Genomic DNA, 13,735 nt, shown 5'->3' on the forward strand with positions numbered 1-13,735 from the left:
CTTAAGGCGCTGGCTGAAATATGTGTATACATACATACATTCATAGTGTTGTTTGCTCAGTGTATGTACATATGTATGTATGTATGTATGTATGTATGTATGTATGTATGTATGTATGTATGTATGTATGTATGTAAATTGTGAGACGTTCGTATTATATGGTCATGGCTTATGGCTTTTGATCATGGCTTAACTTTCTTAACTGAATCGATTCATAATCAATGTACATACATATGTATGTGGTTGTTTGAAGATTTTAATTGCATGTAACTTGTACACCCTTTTGCATACAATGAAATTCAATTCCCGTTCTTTACAAACCAAGTTGGGTTTAGGCTTTCCATTATTATGCAGCCCTTGCCACTCAACTTCTTGGCTGTGAGTTGCTCAATTTGCGTTTTACGTGTTTCAATAAAAATGCCATAAAATATGTTTGTCTTGGGACTGCTCCCCTTTGATTATGTGGAAGATGGGGATATTGTGCAAGTATTTTGCGTGCCGTTGTGACAGACATTCGCGTGCAAATGTTCCTTTTTTTTTTGTAAGGAGCGCGTTGGCTGCCAACCTTCTCGGAATCACGTTTAATGGCTCATTAATCACGGCTGCCAGCAAGCAGTGGATGCATAATCATTTCATAACTAATAGTCATTTGGCGACTAAATTAAACGCCCTCCGGACTCAACACCTAACACCTAGCACCCCAAGGACGCTACGCGTTGTTCATACACAGCTAGCGACAACAATTAGCAGAAACTTAAAGGAAAAGAAGAAGAAGACTCAAGCAGAAAGCACGCAGAGGAGGTACGACTTGTAGTAAATAACTAGAGGAGACTGCTTGGTATACAGCAACTGGAACTGCATCTGTAACCGCTTAGTTCTTGAATCTGAATTTATGGCTGCTACCGTTTTGTAATTTCCATACTCGCAGCGTTTGGCTCTGGTTGATAAGGTGGTAGTGGCAGATGGGAGTTGGCACTTCTGTTTGCCATAGTTAAATATAAATTACGGTATGTTCATGTGTACTGAAGGTACTGGAGGCGGCGCCAACCGAATGCGAAAAAGTGCAATTTAACATCGTCTTGAAATATAAAAGGGGAGAGCAAGCGGTTGGACCACCTAATGACCAAAGTTGTTGGGTAACAATGAGCAGAAATTACATTTCCAGCAGCGACGACAATGAGCCTCCCGATCAACCCAAACGCAAAACCATTTTGTGCTGAAGCTTCCTTCGTGTGATTTATGCATTTGGGTTACGGCTTCAATGGGTTGCTTTGCGTAAATAACTTCGAGGCACAATTTATTAACGGTGCAATAGAAAATTTGGGTACAATAACAACGGGATTACCAGTTTTGTAAAACTTTCCAATTTTTATATGTATGTATGTAAGTACTTTGGTATTTTGGGCATTCCTTTATACGTTTCTTCGTTAATTGTATCACATTTTTTTAGGAAATTAATTTCAGCTATCCAACGACTTTTGTATCTAGAGCTTGTAGCTGCTCTAATTTGTGCGGAACAGTTTTCAGCGGCCAAACATCTGTTTTGATTCCCAACTGAATTGAACACTTCTGAGGCTTACTCATTTATTTATGGGACTCTGCCAAGAGCTTACTGGATTTTATATTAAATAAGTCTGCATGGTACGCAGCATTGGGTAGGCATTAATATTAAAAATATTTTAATTAAATAGATTCGCTGGAAAATTCAATATGCGCATGATAAAAAGGCTGCGCTGCACTTAACTGCATATTCATTACAGTCACAACATTGCGATAGCATAATTGACCGTTAATTGAATAAATTAATTTATATCGTATCAATGAATATTTCATATTAATCTGGCATGAGTGTAAAATATGATGAATTCCATCCACATTATAGCCGTCTGAGCAACGAAACAAATATCAAAGTTCGAGGCAACGGTAGCTCAGGACAGTAATTACCGCTAACGAACAGGCAACGTTGCCTGTGGTCCGCGCAACAATGCTTCAGGATATTGACACACAGTAAATCCAATAAAAAACACTGTGTTGCAATAACAACAACAACAACAACAGCAAGAACAAGGCGAGCAAATCGCATTGCAGTGGAAATCTGACCATTGTCATCAATGGGTGCAAAAATGCAGCTTGTAAGCCCGGGACGAAATCAAAACAGTTACAAAGTTCGCTAACATAGCTTTATCATATATGTACATATATGTATGTATGTAATATGATAGACATATACATGTATTTATATATAAAAATGTGTATATACATATATACAGGCTAGCAGCAGGAAATCCAAGCACCCACACAGACAGGGGATAGTAGAGTGGGCCGCTAAGCTCAAAATGGGGCCGACAATGGGCTCGCAACAACAACAACTGCAGTCAGCGCTGAAGGCAACTACTGCTGCTGCTGCTGCTGCTGCTGCTGCTACTGCTGCTTGAATTTAATTCCAATTGAATTGCGCTCAGCAACGGCTTTTATTCCATCATCCACATATATGAGTGCGCCTCTGCAGAGAGCTCTGTCTGTGGATCTGTATCTGTATGCGGGCAATCATGTGTAAGGCTGGACTACAGTACAAGAGCCGCACAACCTTGGCTCTAACTTTAAAATAAATGAAAATGAATAATATAAAAAATAATATGCAGAGATAAGCGCACATGATTTGTGCTGGCAGTGACTGTTTCATAAACCTGAAAAGGTCAAAAGAACAAAAAGTAAATATCATAAAATGTGGGCGACTGATTACTGCCTAGCTGAATATTAAATTCTAAGTGAAAGTCTTTTCATCCACCCACTCAAATAAAAGCATTTTTCTTTGATTAAAAACGAAACATAACTAGAAAAATATAAATATTTATACAATGTTTTTGTTTTTTATCAATGTAAATAGACATGTGAACTTAATAAAATTTCTATTAATATTCTCAAATTATTCATATTAATTTACATTATGTATGTACCAGCTGCGTGTCGACTAGGATAGTTTAGTTTAGTTTAAAAAATTGGAAATTTCGTAATCACTTAAGCAATACGTTAAATCTTTTTGCCTGAACGGTCCTAAACACTTTAGGAGCATCATGAAATCAAAATAAACGTTCCCTTTATCTGTATTCGTTGGAAAACTAAGGCAGCGGCTCTGTACGCTGAGCAAATATCAAGATGATTGCTTTTGATTTTGCTCATTCCCCATACCAGATAGATGGAGCCCAGACTAGGCCGAAAAGACAATTTATTTCTCTCAGAATTTAACTTGCCACGCTTCGATGTTTATAATGCAAACCACACACGCATACACATAGTCACAAACGCACAGATACATCGGCGCTATTCAAACATATTATGTGCGTGTGTTTGGCAAAGTTTAAAAGTTGTTCATGCCTAGCATTTGGGATTTGTTGCAATATTGGCGAGCGAGCGGCCCTGTTTCGTATGCGTCGCGTTGCGCATAAGCGCCGCCTCCCAGCCCCAATGCAGCCCAGCTGGCAAACAGGAGCAACAACTGCGGGAGACACACGCACACTCACACGCACACATATGCATACATACCATATACTTATATATCTATTCGCATGTAGCATAATGTTTGCTGAACTGGGCCTGTGCAAATCCGGCAGCATCTTCCGCACATTCTCGTAAATAAGTTTGCAAAAAGGAAGCAAACCATAGAAAAGGACGAAATAGGCGACGCATCGCTGGCGTTGCTTACAAAAAGGATTGTTGTCGCTGTCGGGGATGCCACGATAAATGGCACAAGTTCACATTAAGTGTGAAAAATCTATAAAAAGTTATAAAAGTGTCATTAGCGCAACAATGGGAGACCGTCCGAAGGCAGACAGCTTCTGTGTACACACATATACCTACATATGTATTAGTTTGTGTGCATATACATATACATATATATATATATATATATATATATATATATATATATATATACATACATATAAATTTGTGTATGTTTATAGGATTGTAGGCAGATTCTCCTTGTGTCAATCCCTAGTCACTTGCACGGAACTTTAGCTAGTTGCAACATTTTATTATCGTTGGCGCGACAGCTTCACTTTAGCAAGTCTCGCAACTTGATTTGCCTCTAGTTGACTAAAGTTTGCTAACAAAACTTCAATGCACTTACTCTCAAGTGAATAGGATCAACATATTTCACTGCCTTAGATTTAGTCAAACATAAGACTCGCTTTAAGGCTTTGATGTTTGGATCAACATTATTATCCAGGGCTTCGCCATAAAATCATTTTTCGATTATTTAAAGAGCATCTTGAATATAAAAGAAGTTCTTTGCTAATATTTACCACTAGCACAGCATTTATAAGTTATTCTCGCATCTATTGACAGCGCTTAAAGACAACCTGAACCTCGACACCTTTAATTGACGTATTTCGCCATGCATCAAACAAAATGTCGTATTGAATATAACGTCTTAGGAGCTACTTTCCTTTGACTTTGGCTTTGACAAATGCCAGCGAAGTGGATTATGTAATTTATTTTATTCCACCTATAGCCCAACTGTCATTTGGGCACAAAATCAAAGTTTGTCCAAGCAGCTTAGACCCGCAGGCGACCAAACTTTTGCGAAAGTAACGCAAAAAGTTGGCTATGAGCAGGGCAGACTTTAATTAGAGCCTTGGGCAATGGACAATGAGCGCAACAGGTGATTTGTTGAATGCTGGGGCCAGACAGGCCGACCAACTGTCAGGCGGGCAATGCTACGTGAGCTTTCAGTTAACTCATACCTGTAAGTATTTGCAAAGATATTTATTTCACTAACTATAAACCTGTTGTAAGAGTGTACTACCAATTTCAAAGAATGAAAACAAGATGATGCTTGTATTATGCAATTGGGAACATTTACTTTGTTAGTTCTGCTGTTGTTGTGTTCCATTTCGGTGTGCCGAATTCCAACATGTTCCTGGAAAGCGCTTGCTGTTAATCCCAAAGTCTCTGCTCTGTTTCAGCCAGCTTTCAGTTGGCCAGTAGCTGCCAACAGATAAACAGCTGGGGTTACATCGCATGAGCTCTTACATCATAAACAATTTTTGACGTCTTCAAGTAGACGAATAACTTAGCATATTATTATGTATTTTTAATTCATTTCAATTCTTTGTTTGCCTAAATTTAACTTTCTTTTAAGTAGACTTTCATATTTCAACTCTTTGATATCGTGAGCTTTTTGTAAGTACAACGAATGTCAAGTGTCATAGTAACTGATGAAGCTCTGCGGCTTACATGACGTACACGTAATCTACAATTGTCGCAAGTGTGGTGGTGGGCGTGTACCAACCAGCAGCAGGCCATTCAGTGTGCCATAGCCAGCCACAGCAACAATAACAACAAAGGGAACAACAACATTGGCAGTGGGCAACAATTGTACTCCGTACTCCCACTTCTGCCTGGCCTAAGCATCATCTCGCATTTTATTCGATTTTAATTTATTGTTTTCTGCATTTTTTCGTTCATTTTTTTTTTTTTTTTTTGTTTTCTGTAAATGGAACACCATCTCACTGCCACGCTTTCTGCTGACATTTCACTGAATTCTTTATTTTTGTATTTTATGTGTTTAATGCTTGTTTTTGTGTTTTCCTGCTTTGACTTTTGGCTGTTCTTTGTATTAGAGCCCCGAGGTTTGTTTTTATCCATTTCTCTCATTCTCATTTTTATGGGCCTAACACGACGATTGGCCCTGTGGATAAATGGAGAGAGCGCAAATTAAATGAAAAGATTTGGCTTTCAAAATCAACATGCAAATATTAAGGCTTTGGTTTAATCAAAAAATCAAAATTCTTTCCCTAGAGCAATTTGATGTGTATTATATACAGTACACATCTTATTAAATATATTGCTTTAAGATTAAATGAATAAGCTAATACATTTCATTACAATTAACATGAATATTAAATATTGCAACAGAAAGTATTTACTTTAAGGGAATAAATAAAGTATTGTCGGCACCTTCTCGGTTGATGTTTCAGACTAGCACCTTCACTTCAGACTTAACGGTTGCCACATTAAGTGTCTAGCCGATGCTCATATAAAAAGCTCCAATAATTTCTTAGTTAAGTGTCGTTAAATATTGACACAATGTGTATAGGAAGGGACGGCAGCTGGCAGTGGCGAATCGTCTGAGTTGTTTTTATCGATAATTAAATTCTAGCGTGGGTCAAAGCTTGGGGAGGGATGCAAACCAATTAAAGGATACGAGCGAAGGCCAGCAGCAGGTGTTGACTTTTGCAATCTCGCAGTAATTTCCTTTTTACACAGTCTGGAGCTTTAAATGATTTCATCAACTACTTTGTGTTGGACTGGCTGCTAGTTAACTCGGCTTTTATCAGTTGCATATTTGTAATTGAGTTGCTGGGCTGCATTTGCCACTTGGCCTTGATTGAGAGCAGGCGCCGCACTGCATTAAGTCAGATGCCATCTAATTTTAAGCATTCAGTCCAGCTTCGACTTGGGCCCCAAGGCGAGTAAAATGTAAAAACTGTGACTTCTGTTTATATAGTAGTTGGATGTAATTGCATTTTACAAGCAGTAATTTGATTCAGCTGGCTTGCCTTGTCCTTTGACTCTATTTCATTAGGGACACATTCAGCTAAATGCAGCAACAAATTGACAGAGACGACGCCGAGTCACACTGAGCACTGAGCAGCCATATTGCAATACGGTGTTTGCAATTTAAGAGCTTTGGCGCCCAGCTCTTGCCTCTTGGTCAACCGCATGCAATTTGCAGGCAAAACTTAGTTTCAAGTTCCATTTAGTTTGTACAAACAGCATGAATTACAACTGTATGTGTGCTATGTATATGTATTGCTGTGTGTGTGTATGTGTGTGTGTCTGTGTCTGTGACATGCCAGTCAAACAGTGGTTAATGTCAAGTTTAGAAACCCCAGTGCAGACGCTTGTCCGGGCTGACGTCAGTGGCGATTGATTTTTATTGCGCTCTGCCAAGTTCCCCTCGCCATGGGCCCTGGAATATGGCCAAACCAAGATTCAACTGCCATGAAAAACTTTGACGCAAGTCTCGTTACATTGCGTGTGGCAATTTTTAATGGACGTATTTTTTTTTTCATGCTGCCCTCCCATCCACAGCCACCCTCTAATTCGTCGGATTTGTAAAGCAATTTTGATTGTTTGTGTAGGCGCTCCTTGCCGTGGAATTTGTTTGCCCCCCAGCAATGGGTCTGCGGAATATTAAATGCAGTCTGCCGCCGTCGCCGTCGCCGCCGCCGCCGCCGCAGACGCTGCTGTCAAATATAAATGGCAGCTAAGCCAGACTGAAACAGAACTTAGAACTCATCAGCTGCTCAAGCTTATTAAATCACCGAAGGCAAGCAACTGATAAATGCCAAAAGTCGACGGGTAAGTGGCAAAGCCAAGAGCAAAATCTCTGAACTGGTCCCAAACTAATTTCTCAAAGGATTCGGGCAGCGCGAGCTTGGGCGTTAACATGTTAAGAATTTGGGTTTCGATTATAGCTGCGCCAGCCTAGGGTCACTGTGTTCTGGGTCATTGAATGCTGCAGCATATTAGCACAGATTTGTTGTTGTCACTGGGCTGGGCATTGGCCCATGTGATGCTATTGCTGCTGCTTACACTTGTAAGTCCTCCACTGATTGGACGTGGCGTATGGGTAATGTGAGTGAATCACATTGAAATCTGCTGTGCGTCATGAAACAGCAGAAAGCTGAAAATGTAAAAGCACAGAAATAATAAAAAACAGATGAATAGAAATCTGATAAATAACGCAACGGTCATTTATAAACATTCGCACCAGACAATTGTGGCGGACAGCAGCTGTCAAAATCAACTGGCCACTTGTACATGCAGCCAAATCCTTTAATAGTCTTCAATTTGCATCCTGTTTTGACTTGCTGTAGTCCGGCAATGAGCAGCTGCTGCTATTAAGTGCTTTTGGGTTTTTGGTTGTTCGGTTTTTCGGCTTTTGGCTTTTGGTTTTTGGCTTTACCGCATCAGGCATCAGAGACAAATAAATGGTTTTGTGGCCCAAATCAGATTTGTGCTCGCCACAGCAACTGTTGTGGCATTGAATCTGGAAATTCACTGAATTGCAACTCAGCAGCTACTAATGGGTTGAATTGTCTGAATTTCGAATATGATGATTGTGTTTCACTTAGAGCTACAGGAAAATGTAATTATTATTAGTGTCCGGGTCAACCTGTTGCTGACACCTCTGCGGGTTGCGTGAGGTGAACAATAAACGATTTACGGCATCTGGTATCTGCTATCCTCGGCTGCATTATGAATTCAGCTACCAAATATGGCATATAATTGAATCTAAAGTACTCCATTCGGAGCATAAACACGTTCAAGTCATATTCTGGGCTCTCTCCTGTACAAATAAACGAGAGGAAAGTTGTGCGAGTGGTGCGGCGCATGTAAACAGCAGCAACCACAAATAACAATTCAATTTCATCTCAATACAAATACACACACACACACACGCGCACATAAATAATATATATGTGTATTTGCTGCCTAGTTGCAGGTAAGAAATTATTGACACACGTCAGAGGGGCCAACATAAAAAACTGAATGAGTGTGGCCAGTCGTGTGTGTGAGTGTGTGTGTGTGTGCATGAATGGCACAACAATCAAACAAAATGAAAGGCATTTGACTTCTTGGCTAGGCTTATTTCGTTATATAGCATTTTTGGTTATCGAATTTGTGTGCGCACAAATATGCGATGTCCTTCAGTGAAAGAGAGAGAGAGAGAGGGTGAGAGTGGGAGCGAAAGGCAACGGCTGTGTAACTGAGATTCTATATTCACCTAAGCTTTGCTATAAGACTTTCCACTTGTCTGTCACATATTCAATTTATTTAATAGAATTTCGTTATTTGTTACGTGTGGCAAATGTGAAATAAATTATTGGCCAGGTTGAAGCTTCTCTTGTGTGTTTGTGTGTGTGTGTATTTTTGCATTTGTATGCGAGAGTTTACCCCAACAGCTTTTGTTATATTTGTAGCTAAGGACAAGCAAATTGATAGCAAAATTACATAAAAATACCTTTATATTTGTGTCACAAATGTTTTCCATAGGTGTTTGATCTGACATTTAGTGAGTGTGCAGACTCAAGACATTGATAATCAACAGGGATTTTCATATATATGTATATATATTTTGAGCTTAGACTAAGAATAGCTAAGTGTTAATACTCAGATGACAAGAACGCCCACCTCTAAAAAGACACAAAAAATATTTGTCGCAGACAATGTATGGCTTTGGGCGTTTCCATTAAAAGTTTGATATGCAATTAGTAATTCAAAATAATGGCCGCGTCCTTAAAAGCCTGGGAGACACAGCAACAAGTTTATATACATACATATGATGGCCCTAAGCCGAAACTCGTGCTTACACACACGCACGCACAAAGCCCACGCCTATCACCACAAATCCTGTCAACTAAATAATATGATTACTGTAATTATAAATGAGTTACAACACTTAATTGGAGGCAAACACGATATTACTATTAGCTCGACGCCCAGATAAAAGGCGGTACAAGTGCTGGAAAGTTTGTGATATTTAAAATAATTTGATTATTAGTTAATAGACCTATGGCTTCGTGGGCCACACCACAGAGAAACTTGTCGGCTGCATATGTCGCTTTCACTTTGGCCACGAGCCGGATGACAGCTCGTCCGTCCTGTCAACGGCTGCACGATTCCAGCTGTGGGCTAGGGCAGCAAAATGGAAACGAAAGAGAAACTTAATTTTGGATGCTGGATATTTGCATATTTTATTAACCCAAGCAGCCGGCACACGCGGCCCTGCAAACAGCATAACCCAATCATAAAAGTTGCCCTCGCCGAGACTCCTCTAATTTAATGCATAAACACAAATTCTCAACTCCAGACAAAGTTATTCCGGAGTCCGGGGGACTGGGGAAGCGCCCAGGCAAGGGTGAAAGTTGACTGTGCGTTGAAATATTCGCTGAATTTGGATGGCTGGATGGCTGTACATTTACTTAAATTAAATCTTAAATGTTTTGCGGCGGATTTTTAATCTCTGAGCCTTGCGTTACGAATTCAATGAATTCAAAATCTGAATGTATTTAAAGGCTTATTTAGCTGATATTCGGTCGACTCACTCTCTGAATGCTTATGCAGATTTATTTAATCTCTACACTTGCCAAACTACGTATACGCCCTGTGCGCCACACTTTGTGGCAGTATCAAAAGTAATCGGGAGGTGTACGAGACGCCCTGGATGGAGCTGTGCTGCCAAAAAAAACCCTTTCCTATCTTAACACTTGAATGAATCAAGAGGCAAGAGCAGTTAATGTGCCGCCCCATCATACGATTTAAGGTGATTCTCTTTAAATTATTGAAACGCTCTCGTTTTGCAAACGGTGCGCACATAAATCCAATCAGCATAGCTGCTCCTGTTGCGCCTTTGACCTTTGAGACTGATAATCGTCAGCCAAATGAGACTAATTGAGACTTCAGTGGACTTCAGAGGAAGTGGAGTCCATGACATTGGCATTCCGTATTCCGCATTTGGCTTTCCCTTTACTCCCTGCTGTTATTTTGGTATTCTGCTTAGGCTTTGCCGTTCCCCTTCACGTTCCTCTTCACGTTCACGTTCACGTTCACGTTCAATGACAGCACAAAATGGACACGCGCCATCAAGGACAGGCATTGGTTACCCTTTTATGGATTTCACACGTTCATCGGTTGTCACTTGCCACTTGCCACTTGCCACTTCGGCATTCGCCGGGATGGATCCACAGCCTTTCCCTTTGCCATTTTGCACTCGATGAGATTTTTTTTCTTTTTTTTCAATTTGCGCGTTCAGTGAAAAACGTTTGCCACAATGGGTTATCAAATAACAACGTGCCACGATGCTGAAGCTGCAGGATGAGCAGTGGCTACAATACCACATAATGCCGTCGGGTTGGCCTGGCCAAAAGGATGGGACAGGCTCTATTTCAATTTCAATTGTAGCCCTGTTTTAAATCGATTTTTATTATTCTCTTTGCATTTACGAGCACTGTTGTTGGCTTTTCCTATTATTTTATTTTATTTATTTATTTTTTTTTTTTCATTTCTACTTTTTCTTCTTTACATTTTTAAGCACTATCGTTTCTCGTATTGGTTTGTATGCGGGCAGTTTGTCGGTTGGTTTTGTGGCTTTATGTAGGTGACGGGCTGAGAGCCCTTGAGGCCACAGCAAAATCTATGCCATTCCAGTCTGGTGCGGTGACACATGCGCACGTCACAGCAGCCAGATAAATTATAACAATAATGCCAGAACTGAAGAATTTCAACTTTAAGATATGCTGTAGTTCAACCTAAGTAGCCCATGAATAGCGGGCATGTATATTGTCAGAGCATTTCTTATCGACTGATGATTCACTGCAGATCCGCTGCTTACACATAAATATAGAAATATAATATAGATTTCTTCATATCATGAATATTTACTTTATATTGCTTCGTGTTTATTATACTTCTTCGTGTTTATTATAGGGTAGCAGCCGTAGCTTGTCCGCTGATAAATCGGTAGATTTCAGCTGTGATTTCGAGCTGGCAATAGCAATTGTTCTATAAATGGCCGAAATTTATTATTGGGGAGTTGCCCACAGAGACCATTTATTTGAGTGAGCAGTCATTGGGGCAATTGGCCTGCCCCCTGCAGTTTGCAGTGCAAATTCAGTTAATGACCTGTCTGAGGCTCGGTTTTTAAGGCTGTGACAAAGGCCATTGAAACTTGCCAAGTTTGTGTGGTTTTCATTTTTTTTTTTTTTTTTTTTGTTCTTCTTGGTGAACTTTTGGAGCTGCTTTAAGGACGGTAGGCCCGGGGAATGGGCCTTTTTAGTGAGCTGTCTACCCTCATTTGCCTAACTGACATGTCAACACGTATCTGCGGCGCAGACGGCAGCGCATTTGCCATCCGTCTTCCGCCCCTCTAGGGCTGATGTGACACAGACCATTTGCGCCGCAGGATCTGTTGGCATCTCTATTCCTTTATGGCTTTTGGCTGATCCGTCAGCAAACCTAGCGTGGGTTGACGTACTTTTTGTTTGAGTTTATTAATGGCGTGTTATAACAGAGCACAGTGCCCATTGTAAGTCGACGCACGCGGTGCAGATTTGGCGCTGCTTGCATTTGAGGCCACCCGTTAAAGAGTTGGGCGTAATCTATGCGACAGGGGCGTGTTCAATTTAGTTGATGGATGTGCTCCATTCCACTGAGTTGTTGTTTCTTTCTTACGTGAGCTGCGTCGTTAGTTGTGCACAGCTCTGAAAATTGATGCCTCTCACTAAATTGCGAATACATTATTTATATTAATAAATGTTGAAAAATTAATATTATTTCTTGCGATTCTCTTCTTTTCTTATGAATGAATTGAATATGTACGAAAGGTAAGGGCATTGGCATTACATTAAAAAATATTCTTTAAGTTTACTTTGAAAAGAAAAAAGAAAAAAATATTTATGTATATATGTGTGTGTGTGTGGGTGTGGCGTCCATACCAGCACGGGACACTCGAGCGCACTCTGCCCAGGCGTTAATGAAATTATGATTGATTTTTGGTGCTGAATTGAAAATGTGGCATGGCGACAGACGTTGCACGTCGGGCAAGACGGCGGCAAGAGAAATTTATGGCAATTGCATTAAGTTATTAACATTGTAATTACACAAAAATTTTTTAATGGACATTTTCTTCAATTTCGTTTTGCATGCAGCAATTGAGTTTACACTGAAGGAATTGCATGACTTGCTTAACAAGTGCAGCACCGAAGGATGACTAAATATGCATTTGCTGACGGAATAGTTTAATTGCCTGCAAACAAAGGCAAGAGCTAAGGCAATTTGCTGATCAGCAATGTAAATAGATTAGATAAATATGCCAAATACCTAGCAAGATGCTGCCAGTCCAGCCAGGCAGGCTCTTTCTTACCCAACTACACCGAGTGCAGTAAAATTTCATGGCAAAGAACATTTTTATTAGTCGTTTATTTGTTTAGCCTGTCTGACACGTCAGTAAGACAGACTGTCTACTGAATACGTAATTTGATGAGCACACGATACGCAGCAGCGTCGCCAACTTGACACACAATGGGGCAACAAGAGCAGCAGCGTCGCCAGTACCAACACCCGCAGAAACAGAACCAGAACCAGACCCAGAAACAGAGCCAGCTCTACCAACATCGAGGCGTGCAAATATGTATGAATGCTTTCACAGCTTCCGGCATTGGCCCGTTGATAAGCCAAAGAATTTCAGATGCCTTCAGTTGTCATTGTTGTTGTTGACTATGTTGTTGCTGCTCTTGTTGGCGTTATTGTTCTTGTTAGTTAGACTCAGCTCTGGATTGGCGCATTGCTTCTGGTTACTTGTTAGTTTGCATTCGGCTTCCATGGCTTGCCTTAAGGCAAGACTCACACCACAATCTATTTGTTGTCATGGGGTTTTGCTGGAACACTCTTACTTACACAAATACCAGCGCATGTAAATGTCAGCAGGACGGCTTATTCCCAGCACTAATGCCAAGACATCTTTTGACATTTGCACTGGCTCGATTTTAAATATCATTATATATTGTGCATCCCGTAAAAAGGCTAAAGATAATATAAATAGTGGCTAAAAATATATCAATTGTATGTGAGCCTGTGAGTATATTACATCTTAGCCTCTCAGAGCGAAATTATTCTACTAGTTGAACTCATTATGCAGGCTGTAGATGGCTGCTGCCTAATCTCA

The sequence above is a fragment of the Drosophila navojoa genome, chromosome 2 (assembly GCF_054131105.1).
Source record: "Drosophila navojoa isolate 15081-1374.11 chromosome 2, UAZ_NAV_1.0, whole genome shotgun sequence".
Classification (NCBI taxonomy): domain Eukaryota; kingdom Metazoa; phylum Arthropoda; class Insecta; order Diptera; family Drosophilidae; genus Drosophila; species Drosophila navojoa.